Raw genomic sequence first — 14,440 nt, forward strand, 5'->3', positions numbered from 1 at the left:
CCTCCTTAACCTGATGCCAGCATGATATTTCATATGACACTGTACCTTTAGTCCGCCCCTCCACATATCTGCTTGAGTCACCTTAGGGCACAAGTCATAGGTACCACGCTTAGGGACCACGACAAGCTTGATAACCTTACTAAGGCTCATACCCAAGCTAATTAATTAACCAAATGTCAAATGCTTGGATCAAAAAGGAAAAATTAATGCTTTTAACCACTGTTGCATTTTTAGAGTGTTTATACACTCACTGTTTATATGTAACTGATATGCCTTTACCATGTGCCTATTGCTGATACTAATTGTGTTAAATCAGAGCATCTTGAAAATAAAGAATTATAAAAAAAATAAAAAATGATCTTACCTTGGTTGCAAGGGGTCCTATGCTGGGAGTATAGGCCACCTGTGCAAGGTCACCCCTCTGCCCCGTTTAAAAAAAAACAAAAAAAATAACAAGCAGTCACTGGTGAATTGCCTGAACAGAATTTTGTCTAATGGGGGTGTGGCTGCTCTCAGCCCAATCTCGGTTCTTGATATCTGGGACACCACACAGGGAAGAGCGCTAAGAACCTAAAAATATACTCGGGCGAGAGAGCCCGTCAGCCCGATATTTTGGGGACATGTTAAAAGTGCGGCCAAGGCCAAAGATGGGGGACCTGCCGGAATTGCACCACTTTTCCTCCTCTGAGGAAATCATGGATGCACCAGATGAAATCACAGGTATCACTGACCCTACTACATATTTACAGGAGGTAGATTTAAAGGATCCAGTCACTAAAGGGGTCTTCCTGCACTTTATGAAACATCTCAGCTCCTTCTTTCATGCTGACCTGGCGTTTATGCGAGAAAAGCTGTCGGCTGTCACAGAGAGGGTGAAAGTGACGGAAGAAAATATCTGTATCATGGAACAATGGCAAGTGTGCATGACGGAGCACATCGCACAACTTCAGGCCTCTCACAAGGCCTTGTAGGTTCGAGTGGAGCCTCTAGATGATGTGTGTCGGCACAACAATTTCAAAGTGCAGGGCATAGATGAGACCATTGTTGACAAAGAATTACCGCATTTCCTCTGGCGCCTACTGTCTCACATACTGCTCCCAAGTGAAGCCAAGACCATAGCAGTGAATGGCATTTAAAGGCTCACTAAATTGTCTAGGGCTCCAGCAATGGGCTCCTGAGATATCCTAATCCGTTTCAAGTCGTTCAGGGACAAAAATTTCCAGGTACGTACAGAACATTTTCCCCTTTGTACCAAGTGCTGCAACTGATACCGGCTGTGCTGTCCAGAGAGCACTCTGGAGATGAGCAATTACTGCAAACCGGATCTAAATTACATCATTGTTCTCTTGTGGTTTTCTTTCTTTCTGCTTCTTTTTTTCTGGCATTTCTCTCCATACGTTGCACTTCAGGGCCTAGTTCCACATAAGCTCTTATTACCATGTACACCCCCCGTTAGTACTCAGGGGTTATTGAGTTATGTAATCACCCTTATGGGTGACACTCTACACTCTCCCCATGCTAGTTCTACATTTTGCCTACTTGACTCCTCGTATTATATAGGCTAGCATTGTATAGTCATCCAGTTTACTTTCAGTCTTTTTATAACATAAAAATTCTTGTTCTCACTGCCTACTATTCCTCAATAGCAGATTACAGTATTATGTGACAACTGAAATTTTATTTGTGTTGCTATTGCATGTTCCTCTGATTGATTTATGTTGGAATGAGCCAAAATTAAAGAATAAAAAAAAAATGTTATGTCTAACTAGGAATTTGATCTTTGTTTAGTTAGTTGTGTTCTGCATTCGGTCATTCATCTTTTGGAAGAATGGACGAATTGCCTGGAATTCAAACAAAAATGTTTTCATCCAAAATCGGATGCCAAAAGTCTTATAAAACAAGGTGCTACTGAGTAACAAGAAAGAGAGAGTAAAAATGTTGAACATGGATGATTTTTTCACTATTTTCCAAGAAGAATCCAAGCTATAAATGACTCATGTGTTTGGTAAACAGTCTGCAGATCCCATTATTGATACATAAATAAAAATGTGAGAAAGATTTTTTTATGTGGTCTGTCTTTTAACCCCTTAACCCCTTAAGGACACATGACATGTCTGACACGTCATGATTCCCTTTTATTCCAGAAGTTTGGTCCTTAAGGGGTTAAAGACCAAACTTCTGGAATAAAAGGGAATCATGACATGTCAGACACGTCATGTGTCCTTAAGGGGTTAAACAATTCATTGTATATGGATGTAGCTTAATACAAATGGTATGTATTTTGCATTGTTTCATAGAATATTGCACATTGTGAGATAGGGTTTGGATATATAAAGATGTCTCCTGAACATTAAAATAAATATATATCATCAGTCTATGCAATTCAATAATTTCCCTCTGTCTTTAAAACTTTTTTTTTATATGTTAACCTGCCTCTCTTGGAGGTAGAGCGCTATAATATGCAGTATCCCTAAATATGCTGGCATTACAAGAGTGACCATGTGCTACATATATTTAACATGGAAAACACAAACAAACAAAAGATAATCTATCCTTTGCTAAATAATAGAATTGCAATTACATTGAAGGGAACAATGTGATATGTTTTCTAAATTGTATTCTTTATTTGGTGCATATTGAAATTGGAATCTTTACTGAGTATTATCACTAGAGGGCACCTCTGTGTCATTCCCTTTATCCTCTAGTATTTTTATACTAAATATAATTTGTTTCTTGATGTTTCTTGATTATTATTATTATTTTTTTAATATAATAACAGTAATACATATCAAATATATTCACTAAAGAGGACAATGTGGAAAATTGGCAAGGGAAATGCACATTTTAGCCAAAACTAGCTAAGAAGGATCAATTCTTACACACATAAAAATATAAATAAAAATAAATATTTTTTTTAAGCATGACTATTCTGGCCTAAAAGCTGCATTAACTATGTCAGTCCTTCGCATTTCCCTATATGTCCTGATGTAGTTACTAGCCCAGCCGCGTGTAATTGCATAAGCACATTGGGAGCAGAAAATAACCATTTAAAATGACCAGTTACCTTCTAAAATGAAGGGAATTAACTTGATGCACACCTTTGTGATTTTTCCTTGAAGGTAATTTTTGCATGAAAATAGATTGCGAGATAGTTAGAGAGGACAACATATTGGCAGGCAGACTGATGGACAAATAATCAAGCAGACACATAGGTGGGCTGACAGAATTTCATTTCAGGAACAACAGGTAATCCGTTTTTAGTCTAGTGCAAGTGTAATATTATTTAAAGTTAAGTATCAAATGAAAGTTAGTTTATCCTTAAACTTGCATTTACATTTACTCATAGATCCTGTATGAATCAGTAGCCCTTCTATTAGTTCGTGGACCTTTTAATCTAGTCTAAAATTCATGAATTTTGAAGACTAGGAAACATTAAAGGTAGAGGTTCATTAGGAGGATGGATGGATGGATGGCATTTACTCTTCCAGTCCGTGGCTGAATTGCTGCCCTCAGCATTCATCATTATCTTATATTCTTATTTCCTCAATGTCTCTCTGTTATCCTATAGGAATTATATTTGCTATAGCAGCTACCAGAAATAACAAAGCAATTTTTACCCAAATGTGTGCCCACATTAAAGTTCTTCAGGTGAACCATCCACTGCACACTGCAGTCGGAAGAGGGCTAAAACATATGAGACTATATTGCTGGGAGTTAACGGGACACTCCAAGTTACATTGTGCTGGCTGTACACTGATGTCCCCCAATGTCAATCTTCAAACTACTTGGTAAATGGGTAAACTTCTTACCTAGGGTCCACTGGGTGTCAAACCACTTGGTAATGGGTAAACTTCTTACCTAGGGTCCACTGGGTGTTGGCCTCTGCCTGCTCTCAGCTGGAGGTGAGAGCTGGAAGGTTCTCGAGGAACTTCCGTTAGCTCTGCTGAGCTGATCTATCCCTGCCTGTGAGCTAAGCTCTGCACCTCCAAGGTTAGCTCCGAAGAACAAGCTTCTGACCGAAAGGAGGCAGTGCCTCGAAGAGATAAAGTGGTCTGGGTGCCTATAGTATGTATTTTTTTAAAATACACAGTATTCCATTATCCCAATAAAGCTGTGTATTTTTTTTTTATTAATCTAAAGCTTGATAACGAAAGTATAGAATAGCTGAAACATGAAATCAAGGTACATAACATAAAAATTTGCTTTTAGAAAATCATTTAACTCATATCTGATTCATGTCTATTTTTTTTCTATTGTCTTGAAATTCCAGCTCTATGTTATTTCTGTGTTTGAATATAATAACAATTTCTGTTGCGTTTACATAAAGAAGAAAACAATATGCCTTAACCAAATGTTTTTAACAACATGTGAATGTAAAATGTGTAACGTAAGAAGTTATATAAATGTTGACTCCCTAGTGAAAAGCGCCAATTCTGGAATGCCTGTAGGCACTTGTGGTGTGCACATATACAGTGTATTCTGTTCCTTGCTGTTTTTCGAGTTACAATGTTTCTCTTTCCTAAAACCTAGATGGCATATGTAATTAGTGCCTCCTCTATGGATGGTGAACGTAGTTTGCTGTGAAATTTAACAATCCCCTATGGAGAGCAGCTCAGCATCTTTGCGTTGCTCTGAATTGGCAAGCAGTTAATCCCAAAGTGAATCACAACCCACATTCGAAGTGGCAGGAATGATTCGAGCAGCCGCTAGGGTTAAGAAACATGAGAAACATATTGTCAGTAAAGGTGTGAATCTGGAAAGTTAATGGTGATGCTATTATTGGAGTGGATAAAAATGATATTTTCAAAGCAGAATGGAATGGATTATGAGTTAGTGAAATACAAGACAGACATTATATTTAACAAAGCACATTCAAACTGTCTGTGACGTGTGACAAAACATCTGGCCTGGGTCAGGTGATCACCAGGTCATAAAGTCATAGCTTTTACATCCCACAGAGGGATTGTTGCTGGGACCAGGGAAAGGCCAGTTACTTTAGCAACTGAGCAGCAATGGGTGGCTGTGATTGACTGAAAGTGCCAGCTGATGGCTTTCAGACAATCACAGTGCCATTGCAGGTGTGAATTGGTATGACTAAAAGGTAGTGTTTAATCTCTGCCTTAGCCATACCTACAGTTATTACAACAGGTATGACTGCCTAAATGCTGCCTAGCACTTTATCACATTTTAACCAATCACATGTTCTAAGGCTTTTGTAACAGGGGTATGTAATTCTACAGCCATAGATAGAGATGTCCTGAATAGTTCGCTGGCGAATAGTTCCTGGCGAACATAGCTTGTTCGCGTTCACCACGGATGGCGAACATATGCGATGTTCGGTCCGCCCCCTATTCGTCATCATTTAGTAAACTTTGACCCTGTACCTCACAGTCAGCAGACACATTCCAGCCAATCAGCAGCAGACCCTCCCTCCCAGACTCTCTCACCTCCTGGACAGCATCCATTTTAGATTCATTCGGAAGCTGCATTCTTTTTTTTTATTATTATTATTTATTTTATTTTTTTTTACATGCTAGGCTGAACGTGCGTATATCATGGCTAGTTGAGTATACAGGGAGTGCAGAATTATGCATGTTGTCTTACTCCAAGCTGTATAGGCTCGAAAGCCTACTAACAATTAAGCATATTAGGTGATGTGCATCTCTGTAATGAGAAGGGGTGTGGTCTAATGACATCAACACCCTATATCAGGTGTGCATAATTATTAGGCAACTTCCTTTCCTTTGGCAAAATGGGTCAAAAGAAGGACTTGAAAGGCTCAGAAAAGTCAAAAATAGTGAGATATCTTGCAGAGGGATGCAGCTCTCTTAAAATTGCAAAGCTTCTGAAGCGTGATCATCGAACAATCAAGCGTTTCATTCAAAATAGTCAACAGGGTCGCAAGAAGCGTGTGGAGAAACCAAGGCGCAAAATAACTGCCCATGAACTGAGAAAAGTCAAGCGTGCAGCTGCCAAGATGCCACTTGCCACCAGTTTGGCCATATTTCAGAGCTGCAACATCACTGGAGTGCCCAAAAGCACAAGGTGTGCAATACTCAGAGACATGGCCAAGGTAAGAAAGGCTGAAAGACGACCACCACTGAACAAGACACACAAGCTGAAACGTCAAGACTGGGCCAAGAAATATCTCAAGACTGATTTTTCTAAGGTTTTATGGACTGATGAAATGAGAGTGAGTCTTGATGTGCCAGATGGATGGATTGGTAAAGGGCAGAGAGCTCCAGTCCGACTCAGACGTCAGCAAGGTGGAGGTGGAGTACTGGTTTGGGCTGGTATCATCAAAGATGAGCTTGTGGGGCCTTTTCGGGTTGAGGATGGAGTCAAGCTCAACTCCCAGTCCTACTGCCAGTTTCTGGAAGACACCTTCTTCAAGCAGTGGTACAGGAAGAAGTCTGCATCCTTCAAGAAAAACATGATTTTCATGCAGGACAATGCTCCATCACACGCGTCCAAGTACTCCACAGCGTGGCTGGCAAGAAAGGGTATAAAAGAAGAAAATCTAATGACATGGCCTCCTTGTTCACCTGATCTGAACCCCATTGAGAACCTGTGGTCCATCATCAAATGTGAGATTTACAAGGAGGGAAAACAGCACACCTCTCTGAACAGTGTCTGGGAGGCTGTGTTTGCTGCTGCACGCAATGTTGATGGTGAACAGATCAAAACACTGACAGAATCCATGGATGGCAGGCTTTTGAGTGTCCTTGCAAAGAAAGGTGGCTATATTGGTCACTGATTTGTTTTTGTTATGTTTTTGAATGTCAGAAATGTATATTTGTGAATGTTGAGATGTTATATTGGTTTCACTGGTAAAAAGAAATAATTGAAATGGGTATATATTTGTTTTTTGTTAAGTTGCCTAATAATTATGCACAGTAATAGTCACCTGCACACACAGATATCCCCCTAAAATAGCTATAACTAAAAACAAACTAAAAACTACTTCCAAAAATATTCAGCTTTGATATTAAAGAGTTTTTTGGGTTCATTGAGAACATGGTTGTTGTTCAATAATACAATTAATCCTCAAAAATACAACTTGCCTAATAATTCTGCACTCCCTGTATAGCAGTACATTGTTGTGAAAGATGGCTGTCATGTTTAGGGTGTAGCTTGCACGTTATCAACTGTGTATTTATATCAGCAGCTCCACCACTAGTTATAAATCAAGTGTGAGTCGCCCCATGAGATGAGACTAGTGAATAACATAATACATGAACGGTTAAGGTAAAGGCATGTAAGGAACTACGACAATAAACTCTTTAGAAGGTGAAATAATGACATGTTTAAACGCTTGCTACTTTATGATTAGTTAATGTGCAGAGAGCAGATCATGTGATCAAAGGCATGGTGTGGAGGATCGGCTATAGTGGGAGATGCTTGGCAGGCTGCTGTTTACTGCTTGTGCTCATCCGATTTTTTTTTCCTGTGTAATCTAATCGCAGTTGCCTGCCTGCCAGCGTGTGTGTCAGGCTCACAGTGTATACTGTGCCCACTTGCCCAGTGCCACCACTCATATCTGGTGTCACAATAGCTTGCATTTAAAAAAAAAAAAAACGTTTTTGACTGTAATATAATAGCAGTCAGTTTCCTTCACACGTGTGCGTTTCAGGGCCTGCCAGGGCACAGTGTCACACCAGTGCAACTCATATCTGGTGTAACAGTAGTGTACATTTAAAAAAAATTTTTTTTGACTGTAATAGATTGAATAGCAGTTAGTTGTCTGCAAGCGTGTGTGTCAGGCCTACAGTGTCTACTCTGCCAACTTCTGCCAGTGCACAGTGCCACTCATATCTGTTGTCACAGTAGCTTGCACGCATAGTACCACTAATCGAAAAAAAATGACAGGCAGAGGCAGGCCACCCCGCAGGGGCCGTCGTGGTCGTGGTGCTGTGATTCCCTTTGGCCCTAGAATAATGCCCAGTGTTCAGAGGCCACGTACCCTGAACTCGAAAAGTTCTGAGGACATAGTTGACTGGCTAACACAGGACACCCAATCTTCTACAGCTTCCGCTCGGAACCTTGACGCACCATCCTCCTCCAGCTTAGCTTCGGGCACCTCTCAAGTTACCATTCGCCCGTCTGCCGCCACCACCAACACTAGCACCACAGCCGCTTCACTTGATCTGTCAGAGGAGTTATTTACACATCAGTTGGAAGAAATGAGTGATGCACAACCATTATTGCCAGAGGATGTAGATAACAGAGATAGGTCTCAGTCAGGCAGCATTACACACATGGACGTACGGTGTGATGATGATGATGCTGCTTCCTTTGAGTTGTCAGATACAAGTGAAGTGGTTGATGATGACGATGTGTCCGTGGATGTAACGTGGGTGCCCGCTAGAAGAGAAGAAGAACAGGGGGAAAGTTCAGATGGGGAGACAGAGAGGAGGAGGAGACAAGTTGGAAGCAGGGGGAGGTCGTCGCAAGGAGCTAGTGGCACAGGCAGACAGCATGCATCGGCACCCGGGTCAGCCAGACAGCACGCCAATCAACGCATGCTGTTGCCACCACCAGAATGCCGTCATTGCAGAGCTCAGCAGTGTGGCATTTTTTGGGTGTGTCTGCCTCTGACAACAGTTTGCGGTGTTTGCGGTGCGTTAAACGGGGAGTTTGGTCTGTCACTGTGAAGCGGGCGTAACCCTTACATTACCTGATCAATACAACATCATACCTGATGTTTTAAAGCACGTTATTCCAAACAATTTAGGAATGTTAGGTGATTTATGCCCTTTATGGATTAAAACCAGACTCTGCATCAACTATGTAATTTTCCATGAGAGTTTTGCCATGGATCCCCCTCCGACATGCCACAGTCCAGGTGTTAGTCCCCTTGAAACAACTTTTCCATCACTATTGTGGCCAGAAAGAGTTCCTGTGGGTTTTAAAATTTGCCTGTCCATTGAAGTCTATGGCGGTTCGCTCGGTTCGCCCATTCGCGAACATTTGCGGAAATTCGCGTTTGCCGTTTGCGAACGGAAAATTTTATGTTCGCGACATCTCTAGCCATAGATTCTTTTTTCCTATATCCTGATTAAAATAAATGTATAATATTTGCCTTGTCTTGATTCACTTTTTTCACCTTTTTGGCACGAATGTACGTTTTGGGGTTGGTCTTGTTCTCTTTGGCTATGAGGTTTGATGTTTTCATTTTCTAGTTTAGCACTTTCACAAGCCCTGTTGGCATGCTTTTATTTCTTATAAAATGCTACTGACCCATCAGATATAAATGCTTTAAATGTTCATATCTCATTGTTTATTATTTGACTGCCCATTTTACTAAGCCATGTTGGTTTTAATCTGGTTCTATTATATTTGTTTTCCATTGGTATGTATTGAGAAATGTACTTTTGAGAATTTTTTAAATGGCCTTTTATTTATATATTGTTAGTGAATAATTCCTGCCAGTTAATTAGTTGTAAAGATGCCCTTATCCTATTTTAAATGAACCTTCTTAAAATGAAGTGTTTTCATAAAACCCATATAAATGTATTTATTTTTAGTTGATCTCAAATGATACCATATTACGATCACTATTTCTCAAGTGCTTCCTAACTTAAATACTTAAAAATAAGTCAGCATTATTAGTTATTACAAGATCAAAACAAGCATCTATGCTAGTCATAGTTCAAAAAGTAGATAGTATTGAAGAACAGGCAACCATAACACACCAAATATATAATACAAGCACAGCTTTCTAACATCTAGAAAAAGCCAAGATAAACAGATTTAAGTGGGCAGCACTAATTTGCATACCTATGGAAATCAACCCATTTCTGATCAACTAACAGAGGACGATGCAGGGTCGTCACACTATTACATAGGGCACTAAACAAGAGTGACTATTATATGCACAGTTCAATATGCATAAAGTGGAGTGGCATTCGCTAACATGTCCATTCCCAATGCATCAATAGTCATAAATAAAGTTATATGGTGTTGAAGCAGATTTTATTCAAAAACCAAACATTTCAACTCCCACAAGATAAATACGCCTGTGAGAGCCAAAACATTGTATAGTTTTTCAATAAAATCTATATTAGGGATGTGCATGGGCAAAAAAATTAGGTTCGGTTCTGCACTTCCGAAATTCGGGACGTCGGCAATTTGGGACTTCGGCACTTCGGTTTGGCACTTCCGAAATTCTGCGCTTCGGCACTTTGGTTCGGTTTGGCATTTCTGAAATTCGGGACATTGGCAATTCGGGACTTCGGCAATTCCCTACCCCTACCCCTAACCCAACTCCTAACCACCACAACCACTTACACATCTAGGGTTAGGGATAGGGTTAGGGGTAGAGTTAGGGGTATGGTTAGGGGTAGGGTTAGATTCTTGTCATCATTCACACAATTTTCCCTTCCTCTCTTGTTTTTGCCACTTTTCAGAAATCCAACGCACTTCGGCACTTCCGAAACTCGGCACTTCAGCAATTCCGTTCGGTTCAGCAATTCAGAAATTCGGCCCTTCGCCACTTCTGAAACTCGTCATATCGGCAATTCGGTTCGATTCGGCAATTCGCAAATTCAGACATTCGGAAGCATCCGAATGTTCAGAATGCCGAAATTCATCCGAATTTACATTCGGAACAAAAGTAATTGCACATGTCTAATCTATATGTACTTGGTCCAACTTTCTCCATAATTCTATTCACAGGACATACTCACTCTCCACCCTTCTTCCAGAGAAATTATTCTCAAATGCCCTTGAAGCAAAAAAGACAAGGAACTGCTAGATTAATGGGAAGCTCTATTGTCTTTTGTATGAGTCATATAACAGAGGAACTCTATGCATCAAAAGAATGAAACTTTTAATAAAAATAAGGACTTCAGTATTGAATAAGAAAGTTTCTCCCATCACAAGCCTTGGACATAGTGTTTCCTTAGCATGCCTTGCTTACAGCAATGGGAAACCAATGGCACTCCATAATGCAAGAGGTGTAAAACAAATCTCCTGCATTAACATTAATTTTTGAGCATATTTTGTTTTGAGTCTAGCTTTTTTAATTTTGTTTTAAAGATTCATCACATTTTAAATTATATTTTAGATTTAAAAAGATGGCAATTTCTGTGGTCCAAAGATGAGTATTCTTAAACAATAGTTGCTTGTTTTATTTAGCAAGTGGGAAATATTATATTATGCGAGAAAAGAGATGGGAGATGAAAACAGCCTTCCACTATGCTCATTTATAATTAGAAATACAGGTAGGGAGTCTAGAGATGTAGGTACATATTTTACAAAAGGCAATGAATACAAGGATGGCTGCCTCCTCTTGGTACTTTACTGTATATTATGGGCATACTACATACCAGGGTAACTGCATAATTCTCAGGACTATGCCTACATATACATAACAATTGTATGGTTATTCACTAAAGTGTGAAACATTGAGAATTCAAAGTGAATTTCAAATTTCAGGCCATCAGAGCCAAATTAGAAAAATTCTCCTGTGCTGCAGTGTTTCAGATATTTGATATAGGTTGATCTAAAACGTAAAATTCACTTTGAATCTACTCTGAATTCCCAGCAATTCACACGTTAATGAATAACCCCAAAACTAGGCACTCCCTCAATCAGATAATTTACACCTCTCACTCAGTAAAACTAACTTACCGTATATACTCGAGTATAAGCCGACCCGAATATAAGCCGAGGCCCCTAATTTTACCCAAAAACAATGGGAAAACGTATTGACTCGAGTATAAGACTAGGGTGGGAAATGCAGCAGCTACTGGTAAATTTCTAAATAAAATTAGATCCTAAAAAAATTATATTAATTGAATATTTATTTACAGTGTGTGTATATAATGAATGCAGTGTGTGCGTATGAATCCAGTGTGCGTATGAGTGCAGTGTGCGGATGAGTGCAGTGTGCGGATGAGTGCAGTGTGCGGATGAGTGCAGTGCGCGGATGAGTGCAGTGCGTGTATTATTATTATTATTATTATTATTTTATTATTTATATAGCGCCAACAAATTCCGTAGCGCTGTACAATGGGTGGACTAACAGACACATAATCAGACCACTGGACGTACAGGAACAGAGGGGGTTGAGGGCCCTGCTCAATGAGCTTACATGCTAGAGGGAGTGGGGTATAGTGACACAAACGGGTTAAAGTAGGGGAATTAAATAGTTTGTTAGAGAAGGGTTTATTGAGTGCTTGGTAGGTCATTTTTGACAGTTGCAGGAAAGGAGTCATGGGGTGGGGGATGAGAAGCCTGCTGACAGTTTAATTGATACGCTTTAACGAAGAAGTGAGTTTTCAAAGATTTTTTGAAGGAGTGGAGGCTGGGTGAAAGTCTGATTGAGGAGGGAAGGGAGTTCCACAGAATAGGTGCAGCCCTAGAGAAGTCTTGAAGGCGAGCGTCAGAGGTGGGGATCCGGGCAGAGGATAGGCGTAGGTCTTGGGATGAGCGCAGGGGTCTCGACGGGACATACTTGTGTATGAGGGAGGATAGGTATGTTGGAGCAGCATTATGTAGGGATTTGTAAGCAAGTGCCAGAATTTTGAATTGGGCCCTATATCTAACTGGAAGCCAATGCAGGGACTGACAGAGCGTGGAGGCGTGGGAGGTGCGACCGGACAGGAAAATAAGCCTCGCAGCCGCATTCATTACAGATTGCAGCGGTGCAAGCTGGGAACATGTAAGACCGGTCAGAAGGGGATTGCAGTAGTCGAGGCGAGAGAGAACAACAGCATGAACCAATATCTTAGCCGCGTCTGGCGTTAGATATGGGCGGATGCGCGCTATGTTCTTGAGTTGGAAGCGACAGGATTTGACTATCGATTGGACATGGGGAATAAAAGAGAGGTCAGAATCGAAAAGAACCCCTAGGCAGCGAGCCTGCGAGGTAGAGGTGATAGTAGCGCCGTTGACTTGGATGGAGACAACAGGAGTAGCAGCACTTGAGGGAGGAAAAACTAGAAGTTCTGTTTTGGACAGGTTGAGTTTAAGGAAGTGAGCAGCCATCCAGTTGGAAATAGCAGAGAGGCAGTCAGAAACACGAGTCAAGGTGGGCGGAGAGAGATCAGGGGAGGACAGGTAGATTTGCGTATCATCTGCATATAAATGATATTGGAAACCAAAGGAGCTGATGAGTTTACCAAGGGAGGCAGTATAGATGGAGAACAATAGGGGGCCGAGGACAGATCCTTGGGGGACGCCGACAGAGAGGGGTTGGTGAGAAGAGGCAGAACCAGAGAAATAAACACTGAAAGAGCGCTGGGAGAGGTAGGAGGAGCACCAGGAGAGAGCAGTATCCCGTAGACCAAAGTTACGAAGAATGTGAAGAAGCTGTTGATGATCAACAGTGTCAAATGCGGAAGAAAGATCAAGGAGGATTAGGATAGAGTAGTGGCCGTGAGATTTGTCAGCAATTAAGTCGTTGGATACTTTGGTCACAGCAGTTTCGACAGAGTGACCAGCGCGGAATCCAGACTGAAGGGGGTCAAGCAGAGAGTTGGATTCGAGAAAGTCTGTCAATCTGGCGTACACAACTCTCTCGAGGATCTTGGAGGCAAATGGGAGTAGTGAGATAGGGCGGTAGTTGGATGGGGAGTTGGGATCAAGGTTGGGCTTTTTCAGAATCGGGTTACGGTTGCATGTTTGAAGGGTGAGGGAAATGTGCCAGAGGAAAGGGAGAGATTGAAAATGCTAGCGAGAGGAAGAGCAAGAAAGGGAGACAAAGTGCAGATGAGATGCGAGGGAATAGGATCGAGAGAGCAGGTGGTGGGGCGGGAGGACAGGAGCAGTGCAGAAACCTCTTGTGCTGTAGCAGGTGCAAATGTGCATAGGGTGGCAGGGGGAGTGGGGTTGGGTGATATAATGATAGGGGAAGGAGAGAGATTAGAGATCTCTTTCCTGATTGTAGAGATCTTCTCAGTGAAATGAGTGAATGAGTGTAGTGCATGTATGAGTGCAGTGCGTGAGTGCAGTGTGTGTGTGTATGAGTGCAGTGTGTGTGTGTATGAGTGCAGTGTGTGTGTATGAGTGCAGTGTGTGTGTGTGTGTGTGAGTGCAGTGTGTGTGTGTATGAGTGCAGTGTGTGTGCGTATATATTAATTGAATATTTATTTCCAGTGTGTGTATATAATGAATGCAGTGTGTGTGTATGAGTGCAGTGTGTGTGTATGAGTGCAGTGTGTATGAGTGCAGTGTGTATGAGTGCAGTGTGTATGAGTGCAGTGTGTGTGAGTGCAGTGTGTGTGTGAGTGCAGTGTGTGTATGAGTGCAGTGTGTGTATGAATGCAGTGTGTGAGTGCAGTGTGTGTATATGAATGAAGTGTGAGTGTGTGATGCAGTGTGTGATGCAGTGTGTGTTTGTGTATGTGTTGGTGGGGTTGGGCATTTGATATATTATTAATTATTATTTTTTTTAATATTATTATTTTTTTATTATTATTTATTATTTAATTAT

This window comes from Pelobates fuscus, chromosome 5, assembly GCF_036172605.1.
Source record: "Pelobates fuscus isolate aPelFus1 chromosome 5, aPelFus1.pri, whole genome shotgun sequence".
Taxonomy (NCBI): domain Eukaryota; kingdom Metazoa; phylum Chordata; class Amphibia; order Anura; family Pelobatidae; genus Pelobates; species Pelobates fuscus.